Source organism: Bombus vosnesenskii, unplaced genomic scaffold (assembly GCF_011952255.1).
Source record: "Bombus vosnesenskii isolate JDL3184/JDL3185 unplaced genomic scaffold, Bvos_JDL3184-5_v1.1 scf7180000013262, whole genome shotgun sequence".
Taxonomy (NCBI): Eukaryota; Metazoa; Arthropoda; class Insecta; order Hymenoptera; family Apidae; genus Bombus; species Bombus vosnesenskii.
In genome coordinates, this window is record NW_022882922.1 from 2,237,676 (window position 1) to 2,253,972 (window position 16,297).

A 16,297-nucleotide genomic window follows, 5' to 3' on the forward strand; every position below is an offset into this window, starting at 1 on the left:
TGGCTCCGAGTGATTCAGGACAGTGGTAGAGGGCGATAATCAACGTCGACGACAACCAAGGGTTTTCCACCTCCTCCACTTGTGCACAATGAAGAATTACCCTCCGATTTCGAGTGTTTGAGATCGTAGAAAAAGATCCCCCTTGTAGACTGTAATATGTCACGATATCGTGGAAAGAAGATAGGTTTGATCGTCGCAAAAACGCAGCCAGGATGGATCTTCGATCTGTCGTAGCATCGTCGAACGTCTCGTTAGCAACGTTCGTCGAAACTTGGAAAAGATGCCCGGCCTTGCACCTTTATTGCTGGAAGTGAATCTTTGATGATGAAATATCGTGATAAGAAGTAAATGAGAAGGAACTCTGATTGGATTTTTATGTAGATCTTGGATTAAACAGTTGGTATCGATTTACGATTTTGATGTGTTGGTGATATATATGAATTTTCATAAAATTACTGTATCAATATCGCATCTTCTGAAACAATTTGTATAGGTCAGGTTAAAAGAAATTCTTGATAACAATTGGAAACGGACTATAGAAATCCTTTGTTACACCGCTCTATACAATGTTAATGTCTCATAGAAGTTATATTTACTTACGACAATCTCAAATTTGATAAATCTCAAACCAACTCAAGTGACGATAATTAATTCAATATCAATCTCGCGAGTCTTAAGCTTACGTGTTCGTCAACAAATACTCCGAATCGGATCGATTTACCAATTATTTTTAACTAATTATTGTAGTTTCCTACGACCGCACTACAAATAATTCAGATGCAAAATCCACGAACGTGGTCAATAGCGATCTCGCGTTAGACTTAAGCTAGCGGACGATGGATACGGAATCAAACACGATACGAGTGGATAAGCAGTTTCGCAGCATTATCCTCTTCATAAAGCATCGATGTGCAAATATTGGACGAACCATTGCAACCAGTTACAAGGGTCCCCCACGCGGCTCTATCACTCTGTCATGTTACGAGGTGATTTATTTACGAAAGAGTTTCGTCCCTGTCGTAAAAGCATCGCTCCACGTTTTAGAATCGAACGTTTCTTCCGGCTCCATGCAAATTTACCTGCCACTTAGTGCACGCACTTGCTACGGGCAATGGTTATATGTGATACACCGGCTCCTTTCAGAACCCCCGTATGGAAATTTAATATTTTTAGGCTGCTATGAGTGACGTTCACAGGAGGTAACTAGAATGTGTGGGAAAATATAAACGGCACCACGCACGGAATTTGGAGGAAACGAGTTTTATTATATCCTGTATGAAGGTTTATGGGTTTCAGTAGAATAGGGCTGATCCTAGTCAGACTATACGCGTACACAATTTTCAAAGGTTTCCGCTTCACTTAAATTGAAATTTATGTTTTCTGTACTTTTTAGATGGAATCTGCTTCGTTTTTCATAGAAATTTCTGTTTTGAAGTTAATTGCATTATTTCGATAACTGTACTGGAAACTGTGATGAAACAAAAGAAGAATATAAATGGTGAACATAGAAAACAAGTTCTATAAATATATAAATTTTAGAAAATAATGATGAAAGATGTAAGTGTGGAAATATTCGTCGGAAGCAATTTAAAAGATTTGTAAACACAGGCCTGCAGATTTTACTGCTGGTCAAATGTGAGTAAAATTTCCAATACGCTACGTCAGACGATAAAACATAATTGTTCATTGTATTTTCTACTTTTACGTGTCTCTTCTAAAAGCTTCTTTACTACAGTAATATTATTTACCTTTTTGTACTTTAAATATCAGGGAAAATAGCTTGAGCTTTACTATACGTACATAGCTCCATATCATATGTTATAATAATAGATTGAACTAAAGATAATCTGTACAATAAACTGTTTTTTCTATTTCAAGATGACTTATAGTGTATTTGAGATAATAATTCGATGGATTTATTATATTATATTCACCATATATTTTCCTACATTTCAATTACAGTTCAATATTTGCCTTGAAAATACTTTTTACTCCTAAGAAGTTGATTCAAGAATCTACACTGATTGCATTTCGTTCGTACACCTCATCAAACTCTGTAAACGAATTCTCCAACTTATTTTCAACACCCTTCACGCCTACACACACCATTTTTCCAATCAAATCCAAATCACCGATTTCATTCGACTCGCACAACTACGTTGTCGCGTATTTCCACGCAAACACCTGAAGCGTCTTGGTAACAAGATAATCAATAAAAGCGAGGTACTCGTTAAGTGGACATTACAGTCGGGAAGTTGGAAGAATGGTCGAGAATGGATGATAACAAATGGGGACGACTGCTTTACATCGTGAATCTGACGGAAAACTTGAAATTGAAAAGCCGTGTCGCAGCGTGCTTTCATGAATCGATTCGTTTCAAGTACGAAACAAAATTATCCGCCTCCTTTGCACCCTCCCCCTTGAAAATTAATTAGTCAAGGACGTCCTCGTAATTTGGGTCCTCCCGCCCTCTTCCGAGGCGATGATGAATAGCGTTCCGAAGTTAATTAAAAATACCATCACGCATCGAATATCGATGATTCCGTGGACGTGCCCGTCCCGTTGTCCGTCTCCGTACGCTTTCGTTTCGTTTGAACGCTAGCATAGAGACCTGGCCTGCACACGGGCCGGAACGTTCGGGATAATAACGCAGAAATGACCGACGTCATTCGATGTGATGCATACCAATGTATCATAGTCTACCTTCCAAAGGATAGTCTGATCAGGCAGTGAAGTTAGGTTGGAAGAACAATATTTTGCAGGAAATTGAAATATATTTTTTTTTCGATACAAAAATCGAATAAGAATGTAAAAATATTTCTACGTGGAAATAACTAAAACTCAATAACAAACGTATTAAAAAAATATATAAGAAGGATATAAAATGTAGATTTTATTTTAAAAAATCCAGAATACTAATATGAGATTGTGTTTCATTATTACAGTAGAATAACTGATATTCCATTTTACTGATTTCAATTAATTTCATTTTTTATTAAAGAATTATAGATAGTTGCCGCTATAGATTCTACTTCTCAACGGATCAATATTGATAATAGTACGAATAAGCTGCTTAAAGACTTACGTTTAACTCTGCCCTTTAGTACTATAGGATTTTCATTATTTTTAGCATGTGGTAAAGATAATTGTGGCATTCAAAGGTCACAGGAAATGTAGAGAAGAGTGATGATATTACGAACACGATTTTAAATTTACCTTAGGATCGTGTTGCGCTGAACGAACTTATGGAAGTAAGTTATTGGTTTCTTGAAAATTGAACTTTAATCGTGCGCTTGTGTAATGAAATTGAGAAATTCATAAAAAATAGCTTTAGTTTCCGAGAGATTCGATAGCAAGAATCATTTATATAAAATCTAATGAAGTGAATTGTTTGATCTTGGAAAGCTTAAACGAGATGCCTATAAATATTGATTTTATATAAGGAGGAGGCTAGATTCCGACTAGTCCCTTGTCAATTTTTATAATGAAACGACGTCACTCCATCGGTGGAACGTGATCATGTTAGGCTATCCCACGACGACCATCAATTTTCCTCTCCTATGATCTCGTTCGACGGTGAAGATTAATGTCGACTTTCGCGGCTTTTTCGATCCTTTCTGGCCAGCCGAGCGTTCCCATTACGTTTCCCGATCTACTGCTTTGCCTGAGACGATTAGACTCGCAACTCGATTGAAGTTCGATGTAAGTGGATCAATCGACATCGGTTTAACGCTGTTGTTTGGCAGGCTCGTTTCACCGCAGTCGAACGTTTTATTTCCGCTCAATCGAAAACCGAGTTCCCAGGATCAACGAAAGAATTCATGGCTCTTACTACGGTATCTCTTCGTAAATAGAAAATTAATTCGTTCTGTTATCTTTGAAACTTTTACGTGAATTTATAAGATATTCGCATACGAGGAAAGTTATTAACGGATAGCAAACATTGGCTGTCAATCGATATCGTATATTATTGGCATTTACTGGAATTTTTCGTCTTTTATCTAAAATCAAGGAGGTATTAACTAATACTCCGCTACAAAACACGTAAATATAAATATCTCATAAATCACGATATCCAATGGAAATGGCAATTAAGCGAGATTTCCCGATAATCGCACAAAACTCTCGACATCGCTGCATCGCGAATTAATATTCGCCACTTTCAACGTTTCCGCATAAAGTTGCGATATATTATGATACAATCGTGCGATAACGTCTAAATAAAATGATACATAAAATGATTCGGAAAATTTACCCCGTCGCCTGCCGTTGATTCGAGTAGAAATGTTTAGGGATTGTCTATCACGAGAAATATTTTTCATGGATCGAGACATACATATTTATTTCGTGAAACCGACCATATCGAAGCTTTTATTTCCACTCGATAAGAATCGAACGACGAAAATTTCGAATCGTAGAATCCTATCTTGGTTGCAGCAGTTTCATCCGAATGATCGGGACTAGCTTTCCTTGAATATCGTCCGCTCGTAGAGAAAACCAGATTCTGGGAATCTAATAATTGTCCTGCTGTAGGAAATGTGAACATGTATCCCGGTCGATACTTCGATAGAAATGAAAGGGTGGTTGGGGTGCATCGTGTGCTAACTCGTGGTTAATTAATAAGAAAACGAGACGCTAATTATCAAGGGAGTGCAGCTATGAGCCACTTCTTCCGTTTACGCCTCGTTGGGTGCAGCGTCCTCGATTGGAATTGCAAGGGAATAAGCTTAGAAATATTTTAATATATTCCATTAATGGAATGAAACAAAAAAGAGTAGAGAGAAATACTAAGTGTACATGAAACGCGTACAATGTCGAGGAAAGTGTGTCGAGATGAGAAATGCTTTTTTTCATTTCTGCATGCTCGTAAAACTATGTTGAGTTTAGTAATGCAGTAATAAAACATATTACTGAAAGCGCAGGCATCGCATAATTGCAACGTATAAAGCTGGAAGATAAAAAAACACGAACATCGAAGCGATAAGACCCCAACACGCTTTATAAAAGTTCCATGTAGCTAGTGTTTTTATCAAAAAGATCCATTCCCCCGTTGTTATGCATTCACAACATGTATCTTCGAAATATGATTTACGACCCCGTAACCCTTTCCTTCTTTAATGTCATAGATCGTAGTGGAACGACCGAATGAAACACCACCAATATCAACTTATCATAGCGCCAAGACGCGAATCATATTTTCGCGATACGTTGTCGTTGGGTAAGCGAATCACGCGATTTCCGTGATCGATATCCGCCGCCAAGCAGAAGCGGCGGGACAAGAATGCGAAACACCGTGCCATTTGCACGCGACGAAATTGTTTCGTGAAATATGAAAGTCTGATGCGGAGAAAAATTGCAGACAGTTGTTTCGAGTAATGTTATATGAACGTTTTCTACTTCGTAATATTTTCTGTGTTACAAAAGGACGGAATGTAATACGTTACACGGTACTACATGATCTCGCGCATGAAATCTCCTGGCAAAGCTGGTAGAAAGTGAACTGCATTGTGTACTAGTTTTTAATGCGTGTTTTGTCTTTTTATGTCGAGGCAAGAGGAAATAAAGTGTAACTCCGCTGACATATAAGTTTTTAACGTGAGAAATAGCATTTATCGGCTTTGTTTTCTCTTTTGCCATTAAAGAGGAAGATATACACGTGTATTTATGCATGTAAAATGCATAAAATGTATGATGAAGATGTGCAAGATGTTTACGAAACTATAGGAATTGCAATTTTATTGTGATCATAATAGGAAGAAGAGAAAGTACCGAAGGATAATAATTTATCATGACGTGTAAATATATTCATAATTTTTATTACATACATTCGTAATTTTAGTTATACCTAATACTTTCCACTATATTAAGCAAAATTTAAAATTATTCTAAATTGTATGCCATTAAAAGTAGAATTTCTATCGTTTTATAAACATGGTATCATGATTTTGATCATGGTGATTTGAGTTTTGTTTCACGTTTAGTATATCATGTTCTATTTTGTATTAAACATTTATACGATTCCGCGTTTATAAATGAGTCGGATGAATATGTCATGTAGTTTCTACCGTGCACCAATTTTTCGCAAGTATGTTTTAATCGCAATATTTTATCGCCTTGACACTGGTATTTTCGATAAAGCGGTCAGAGGAATTTTACTATATATTTTTTTCACAAGCAACCAACAGTTACTGGACGTAAATTCAGAATTTAGTAAAATATAGCATAATTCAGATTATTATAAAATGGCTTGGTCGACGCTTCGTTGAATATCTTTCAACGCGGACACTCGGGGTATGAGTTCGTGTCGTTTATTTATTTGCGTTATGGTAAAGCCGATACAGCTTTTGATAATGTCAAGGAGCTCAAGAAGTTGATGGTAGCAGGAAATAAACGCTGCGGCGACTTTTGCTAAACCTCTGTTATCCAATGGGAAATCTTGCACGTTCTACTATAACTCTTTCTCACTCCTCCATAGGGAAACATCTTTCAATACTGTCTCCCGTGGATGCTCGTGCGATTCCATGGCCTGAAAGAATCGTTCGACAAAATATCCCTTGTGCTTCTGCCTGTTCCAATCGTGCTGTGTATTGGCAATATCGTCAATACATAGCTGCCATTTAAACGATTGGCGTGAGATTTTGTAGAGACGTTGTAAAACACGCAGTTACCAGTGAAACTTTGTTAAGAAAAGGATAGTTCTGGATTTATAAATTTGTAACGTGCAATGAATTTGTCAGAGTAAAATACTCCTATAGAAATTCTATGAATGTCAAAAACTTCATTTATATAAGAAATTATAAAATTGAACAAATTTTAGATTGTAACACGAGGTTAGAGTATTGCACAATACTATACCCTACATTATTAGATGATTGATTGGATGATTGAGGATCATTACAAAATAATGGACAATATTAACAAATAAATTCTCCATAATCAGACGATAAACAGAGGCATAACATCTAAAATATTCATTACTTAAAACAATAACTATTTAGCATATTGCTTATTGATCTCGTAATCGCAGAATTTCCGAGTTGAGGTTGCAGTGGCCGGGAGAATGTTCTGTAAGCACAGTATCTATCATAAACCGCTGTATAACCGCGGAACTCACTTTGGATCATCCCGTAGGAGTGATGCTCTTTTCGAAACTATGTAACCAACCTTGAACTATCCGTAGCTTTCGAAATCGATTCTGGAAAATCCATCCTGCGTCTTGGTAGAAATAGTTATTTCCTGCCACAAAGAACTGTGCTCATTCTTTTCATTTATTTCAGTCTTTGAACTAGAGATATACACAAGTAGCACCGAATTTATCAACAAAGGATTGCATAGCAAACACAATTCTAGAATGTCTTTGCCTAACTATCCGATTTATACAAATACATAATTTGACGTAGCTTTCGCTAATCTGGCATTTCATTTAATGATCTCGTGGTAAAAAGCTTTCGCTTCTCCCTATAATTGTGCATATCATACAAATCTGAATTTCTCGCTTATTGTCGAATGCCACTAGCGTCCTCACTCGTAACTTGGTTTCCAAACTCGGCTGTCTCTGTGGTTGCTGCGGTTCGTTTCGCTATCCATCGAAATGCACGTGGCTGTTCCCACACAAGGCGAAGACACTTCCGGTTTAACATCGTTTATGAACTTCATGTGGCGAAGTCGTGTCCGGAGATACTCATCGTGATAAGCGTAGGAGTTAGAGATTACATTAATGCGGGATTAAAACCTTCGATATACGCAAAGATTACTACCAAATCCCTTGGATTCAACATGCATCGGAGAATTACAGACAGAGCAGCTTTTTCCAACAAATTAGTTCGGAAAACAAAAAGCTAAATATAGAGAGGGAAAAATTCAAAACAAAATACAAGGGAGATTTAATAGCTCAAACGATCAATCCACTGCTACTAAAATATGGTTAGTTCTCCACAGGAGTTCTATATCTTTTTAGTCAGACATATTCTTAATTTATCTAAAAATATTTACCCCAACCTCGTTGCTTACAGTTCTGTTCATTTGTTCATCTCTAGAACCTAGCAATTAAGAGGACATAATTAAGCAAAAGCAACAGTATGTCAGTTACGAGTATGTTAATCGATCGATAAGGTACACTTCGATCAAATACGTTTAATTTTCCATTTCGTAGATGCATGCATTTCTATATCCGAAACAGCGTTCTGCGCAATTGAAGTATTTCACGTCACTAATGCAGATTCAGTTGCCTGTCTAACGCCATCTGAATCTACTACAGCTGTCACTGAAGTCACGAGGTAGATGGAAGCAATCTTAACATATTGAAACTCATTTCAAGTCCTATTCTTTGAGATTCACGGTGAAACGATTGCAATATCTATTACAGTATAAAACATCTATTTTATTTATATTCGAAGACTCGTAATAACTCGCGTCGATTCCATTTCAACTGAAATTAGCCTGTTTCCAACTATTCTCTGTCAGTGTTCAATTGTTCCAATCGTATTCGTCGTGGTCCCTGGACACGGTTCATTGTAAAAAGATCGGATTGTTCTCGTTGCAGCAACGCTGACTCGTTTTCAAACTTCTTTGCGAATGATAGTCTTGCATAATTAGATTTATGCTTGAAAAAGGTGAATTTTTTGCAATTACGACATTCTACAGTCATTCTTCTCGTCCGTATAAAATTTTATTAATTCGCATAACTTCGCGAATAAGAGCACGTAAACTGCTGAGATATGTCGAACTTTGTGATTGGATTTCGCGGCACGCCGACAGCGATTAAATTTTCCTCTACTTTGACTAGGTTTGAGTAAGGTTGCTCAATTTATTGTATGTGGTTTTCTTGTACTAATTACAAACAATTCAGGAACTTTATATACGAAGGACTCGTAAGATAAAACTCTGAATTGCAGTTCGCGCGTATGTGTGTCAATAGAAAATTATAACGGCTTTTGAAGAACTTTGTCTTTTTTATATTTATAACTAGAAGGCTGATAAAAGTTTGATAGTAATTCAACTACTTGAAAAAAATATGTGCGCGTAGTCGGTACAACTTTGGCAGAAAGAAGCGGACGATTTAAAATTTAAGTGGAAGTCAAACGAATTAAAGGGATTCGAATAAGACGAACGAAACAGAAGGCACGTTTGTTTGAGTCGGGAAAGATCTATGTAAGTCAAGCTAAGCTTGGAGTGGCTCGGATAAAGCAGGTGTCTGAACAGGGTCGAGCAAATCAGATTAATTCAAAGAAGTTCTGCGAAAAAAAAAGAAGGAACGAAGCTAGAATGTAACGGAAGGTCCAAGATAGGAGAGAAGACGAATTAAAAGGTATCGGGAAAAGTTCGAAGAAGTCAGTAGACTGGACTATGTGAAAGCACGTCGAATAACATCTAAGTGAATGAGAAGAAAGTGGAAAAACTTTGCCAGTACCAGTGTGTGTATGTGTGTGTGTGTGTATTTCTAAAGAAACAAATAAATTTCCTTTGCTCAGTGATTTATTAATGGTGTTTTACCTTCGTCATTCATAGATACATGTCTATTGTACTTTCTCTAATTAAATTTATATAAAAAAAATTGTTTAACTACTTTGAATTACTCAAATTGATGTTTGGAAACAACTTTTCCGTATGATATAACGAGAGTTTTATTATGTATCGATGAATCGATTTATGAATTTCTTAGATTTGTTTTATTCTATTTCTTACGCCTAAAAGAGGCATGTAAAGATAGTAACATAAAATAATACTTACAACTATCTACATGAAAGTGATTATTAAGTTCCTTTGGACGTCATCTGTAGCTTTCAAGTCTCTCGAAACTCGTTTGTAGACATTTCTCAAAGCGATAATTACAATCCTTGGAGTTATGAACGAAATGAAGGAAATTTGTGAAACGTGACTATTGTAACAGAGGGCGTAGAGACTGCCAGTTATTTGGCATGATGAAAAACGAATATTTGATGGAAAATAGATAGTATTTTTACATAGAATGCAAGATCAGAAAAATATATATCAACTATTAAACGTGTATTTTAAAAAAAATTGACACAAAAATCTCTTTCACGATATTACATTCTAACCCGTAAAAAAGTATTCGTATGCGCATACACTGACGACAAAATCGAAACGAACGAAAATTAAACATCATCCAATATTTTTTCTCGTTGTATCCAATTACGTTCACTGTTTTGACACTTCAATTAAAGTAAACCGCAACAAATACAAGTCTGCAAATATAAGCTCGGACGAAATTCGAGGAACTAGTCCAACGGCCGCAAATGGTGAGTAATTCGAGTTGATACAAGCGTTAAAGCGTTCCGATAATTTACCTCTTCGGCCAAAGTCCTGATAAAGCGAAAAAGTGAGAGAGAGAGAGACAGACAGACAGATAGACAGACAGAGACAAAGAGAGACAGAGAGAGACAGAGACAGAGATTCGAACTTGGTTCAGATTTATCAGAGATCGGTTCCACAAGGTCGAAGCCAATCAGTGCAGGTCTCACAAGTACATAGGTGGAGGTTAGACTAGTAGAAAGTTGTCGGAATCGTTCCAGATGAATCAGGGTGAACCGAAATAGTTCGAGGTGTGTCCAGCCAAGTCAACGAGGGTCTAGGTTGATCGGAGGAATTCAGATAAGTCGCACCCAGTTCTACTTGATAAATAAACATGCGTGGCAAGATAAGACTATTTGTTAAACGAAAGGGCGCAATCACTTAAATTGAAAAGCTCGTGTCCTTCTTGCGTGGGATTTCTTAGGTGTTAGCTACTCAACTGTAAAACATTGAAGTTAAAAGTTTCTATTTTTATAAAGCAAGGTTAAAATCTTAAATAGAAAAGGATGTTGAAAGGATTTCTTCGAAATCAAAAGCTTCCAGCAGATGTTACGAAGGTCCTATAGTTTCGCAAGTGTTCCTCTTTAAGATATTGAGATAGGTATTAGGAAAATGTTACTTGAACTGATCATAAGATGAAGATCGTTCGGAAATTATTTTTAAGTCACCAAAGACTATCTAAAGCACATTTGGAGATCGTCCAAAATGTCGTTAAAATCATTATATTATATCGTAAGGTAATGTTACAGGCATTAAAGGGGAGTTGAATGTCGTCAAAACTGTGCCTCGGTCATTGTAACGCTGTTGAAACTTATTTGAAGGATACTTCAGATTGTTTCAAAGACATGTCAAGTTCTCCCGAGACCTTGTCATTAGTCAGTCACTTATGGTTGTCCTAATATGACGAAAAATGCTTTCTTCCCTTGAGATTTCTACGTTTTCATCACAGCCAGACTCGTTTGAGAATCATTTTACTCGAAAATCAATCGGTTGTAGAAAAATATTATTTTTACCTTCATCGGTATTATTACAATTACTAATAACCGTATACCGTAACCGTATACATATAATAATTTCACAGTCCAGCTTCAAAATGTAAGAGAGAATAGAAGTCAATAAACGTCTTTTTATTTAAACTGTTCCACTTGACGTCCATTAATTCTTCCAAAACGTTTTCATGCCACAACCTGTCCACATTCGACCAAAATGCACAGCCTCTTTTAAATATTTCACACTTGCTTCACATACACTTACATCCACTCGTGTACCTTTAAAAACTCGTGCATATAAATGTAATACACGGGTATAAATGAAAGAGGAAAAGATAAATCACGGTTGAGATTGAAAAGTGTTCAAGCTTGTGATACAGTCAAGACATTTGCCCAACGTTACTTATGCTAGAAAAACGAACTATTAACGAGAGGAATGTAAAATTGTATTCATTTGATTCAAACCCTTTTCACCGGCACAATACCTAGCCTCGCCAATTGTTCCATTGTATACCGGAATTGTTTAATTCGGACGAATAATCCTCGACTCTCCAGTTATTAGACGTTCGATAGGAATCTAAGGAGCCGAAAATCGAACATCCCTCGCCCCATCCTTTGGAGCATCGCCAACTATTGTCCATGATTTAAGTTTCTCGCTAGCCTTAGGCGAGATTTGATTCATTGTCGGATGAAACTGTCGTTGAAGTTCCATACGAGTGTACGCGTGTAGTCGAAACGCAACGATTCCATTGTCGAGTGTCATGGGCAGGACTCGTGCAGAGTTTCGTCGGCTCTTGCAGTCCAATCAAATTCAAAGTTCCGACGCGTTACGACCGTTCGAACGAAGTATAGTCGAAAGTTTCTCTCTCTCTCCCTATCTATCTATCTATCTATCTATCTATCTATCTATCTGCATCTTTGTGTGTATGTGTCTGTGTATCTGTCACAAAGCATCCGAAATGTGAAGGCGTTCGTATATAAACGCCCCAAGACCATCGTTCTAGTTGAAAGAAACAACCTGACTACCGGAAATGGAGCTCTTACGGCACGTGCCTGTTCGGAATGTAGCCGATTGCAGTTTCTAGCTTTCCTCGTGTAACGCAACGAGTTAATTTCCAGGGCAGGAACGGGGCATGGAAAAGCTGCAATTTCTTGCACCAGCTGAATATTCTGGAGCTTTCGAGTCCAACTGAAACGAAGCGGGATCCTTTCAGCCTATACTCACTCGTCAATATCACTCGATAATTTTCAAGCATTGTTTTGGCAGTTCGTATAGAAATTGAATACTTTAAACGCTTCTTTCACGATGTAAAGAGTAATTTTAATTACTTCTGTATTCTGCCTTTTTAGAGTTTCGTTTTGTCTGTGTGAAACCAGTGAAATACACTATGTTATAATGATCTACATTACTTCCCATAAATTTAATGATATCTGCGAAAATTGTAATGCAACGTGAAGTTTCGAACTGAATTATACATTCAAATAAGTAACAAGAGTATAGAAAATTTCAGAGAATCAAGGAGATACGTAATATAAATTATAATATCGCGCGACACAATGATTTAGTTTGGGCTACGTTAAAAATCATATAGTTGGATTCAGAGGGCAGTTCGATTTAACTCGAGATGGAAATTAAAACGCATAGTGCGTTCCATTTGACGAGGTGTAATTGCCGGTGTGGAATGTGTACACGTGCATGTATCAAAATCGATATTTCTTCTTGACAGCCGTTATTGCGACAAGTTCCTGTTGCAAATTTCATTAACCGTTATATCTGACACGGGATATACCTACAACGCGATGGTGGAAAGCTACACCGATTTCCCACGTAATTTCTATCATTTGTACCCATTACAATTTGGAAATTTGCCGTTACACGCATGAAGACTGGACGTCGCTGCTTGGCATTTTTACGCATGAACTACCGACTTGAATGTTTATTTTTTATCGCGCTGAGCGTTGAAGAGTTAGAGCCTCAATTTATTACTCCGCTAGAAATGTCAGAACCATCTGATATAGAACAGAGTCGTTTCTCTGTTTTACATTCCTATAACCTATTTTTATTTATGGAAATTATATGCCTTTGTCCAATGAAATGAATATTTTTATGAAAAATGTGCTTATTTAAATGTAGAATTAAAACAATCAAAGAATAGAAGATACATAGCTAAAATATTGCTCAATTTCCTAAATAAACGTTTCTTTAGGTAAATCGATATGTCTACTATTATTCCTGTGTTTGTTTTGAACCAATTTTAATATCACTTTCCTAAAAGAGAATCATCTTCTGAATAATAAATATGATACCTGGAATTTGTTAAGTTCACTATGAAATCTTTAACGATATACTGTCAAAAATTTATTTGCCAAATCTTCATTATCTCGTTTATTATTATAATTGTCTATACGATACAGACTAACAATAAAGCTATTATATGTTTCGTTCTTTAATTCATTATCCATAATATCTCTAAACATGCAAGAACATTATGATCTCTCGGTTCAAATTTGTTTAAAATTTATTCGTTTACGTGCCGCCGGTTCGCATGTATCGCCTCAATTTTCAAATCAGTTATCGAATCGTACCTTGCCCCGTATTTACCAAATGCAAAGTAAATAGGCAAGTAGACGAATCACGTACTGCCATTTTGATAACAGCGTTTGGGAGCGAACTTACGAGGACCTCGTGCACGCTGTTCAAACGTTCCCAGGACATTTGCTTCCTGTATTCCCATTTCTCTGCGTCACGTAGTGGTCGAGTTTGAGGATCCGTGCAATGGCTAATAATTCTCTTGGGTAATGTTCCCCTGTACATTTCGCCACGTCTCTCTCCGACTTCCAAGAACGATTTTTGAACACGAATCCCACGAGGACTACATATTTTATAATTCCTGCCCTCGTTGATCTTCACGAACAAGATAAAGTTCCGAAACTTTCTATAAGATATTTTATCGATTCCTGTAGAGACTTATACAAAGTGTCCTTCAATAACGGGAAAAACAGAGAAAACAGCTTATATAAATAGGTACACATGCATTACATTTCCGAATTATGAACTATGACTTCCGTACTGTAAACTACTATAACTGATTTCACTAACAAAACTCATTGCATGTGCGTTTTATACGTTAATATTTTATATGTTAAATAAATACCGTAGAATTTCCTAAATACACAGGAGGATAAGCATTAACAATAGAAATTCTCCAATTTCCTCCTTTACCTGTAATTCTCGAATAAATATGCAGATAGTTAGGAACCACATTCGGATAATTGGATTGGAATTTAGTTTGCCTCATCTACTATTACAATTGCAAGCGTTCGTATAATTAAAATAACAATCATCATTGTCTAATTTAGATAAAAAATTCCACACGAGAGTTTAAGAAATTCGGCATTGTGTAAAATATTCTTTCAACAAATCGATTCGTATTTCTGACCTTTGAAAAACTGCACCACTCTGTGACACAAACACTGCAGTCTTGAGTTCATGTTAAAGATAACGGTCATTTTCGTCTGTTATCTACAAAGTAAGCAGCTGCAACTTATAGGAGCAGAAAAACAATTTTACTTTGAGAACACAGTCGAGTACGATATTTTCGTGTGAAACAGTTATATGTGAAATGTTCACATTGCTTTTGCATTGGTCGATCGTCACTGAAGTACCCTGCATACGCGATTTCAAGAGTAAAACGAGCAACCCTGTTTGAAGCACGAGCCAGTTTATAGAGTTCGTGAAAAGGATTTCTATTACAGACACGAGGGCTATGCAATTAAATCTTCGAGCTCGTATGTCGCCATTTAGTTGGCCGCAAATTTCTGCATTTACCTTCTGCCTGCCACGCTCCTACTATCCCATTCTGCTGAGAGATTATTGCGCCGGTTTGTATTTGCTGCCTGCATTATGCTTCGCGCTTTCCATTCGCGTATCTCGTAAAATATTAACTTCTTAATGAAAGTAATACCAACTTCATCCTGCATGCAACGCAGCCGTCCATTGTACTTGGGAAAAATTAAGCATCACTAACCTAGCTTTGCACGAGAGCGCTGAATTAATTCCACCACTGCACCATCCTGACCCTTTTGACGCGATTGAAGGAATTGAAACGTGAGACCTGGAACAAAGATGATATTTTTGATAATTACTATTTTCAGCGTCTTCTCGAATGTATTTTTAATGATAAATGAAACAGTAGAACTTTAGTATTCGAATTAATACAAGAATGTAACCGTTTCATAGAAGAATCATTGAACAGCTGAGCATCTGTCTTTTCTTGTATTTTAAATTATTTTACATTCTAGAAAAAGTAGTATTACTTAAATGTAATATTATTCCTAAGTGGTACTAACTTTTTATATGAGTCGTTTAATGCAAAAGTGGTGTAAGTCAAAAAAGTTGATTACTGTATAATGAGGGATAAAGTAAAACTTCTGTAAAGGGTCGAGTGGGCGATTCTCACTTATTCTGCTATCCACCGAGAAACTAATGAAGATATACTTACACCGCGTTTGCACAAAACAAAATGAAAGTTACGCTTCCGAGATGTGGTGTTAAATCAAATAGGCAAAAAATCGAGTCACACCACTTTTGCATTAAATGGTTCATATATCCCATTTCGTTTTATATTTTTAAATCGAGTTAACTTATACTGGAATTTGATTTAAACGTATACTGTTTTAGTGTACTTTAAATACAAGGTGGCGGAAAAATTATGTTTTGAATCGAACATCGGATTCCGAATTGAAAATTTAATTCCGAAATAATCCGATTCGACCCATCCTGATCGCTACCTCACCCAACCCGGACCTCTGGCATGCGTCATTTCGGGTACCCGCACATTCTTTGTATTCGCATAACGGAGATTCTACTATAGGTGTTTATTACCTTCATGTATTGCAAATATGACCTACGAACATTATTTGTATTATAAACTATATATGTATATTGCTATTATCAGATTCACCGGAGAGTCATTATTGTGAATTGATTTATTTGC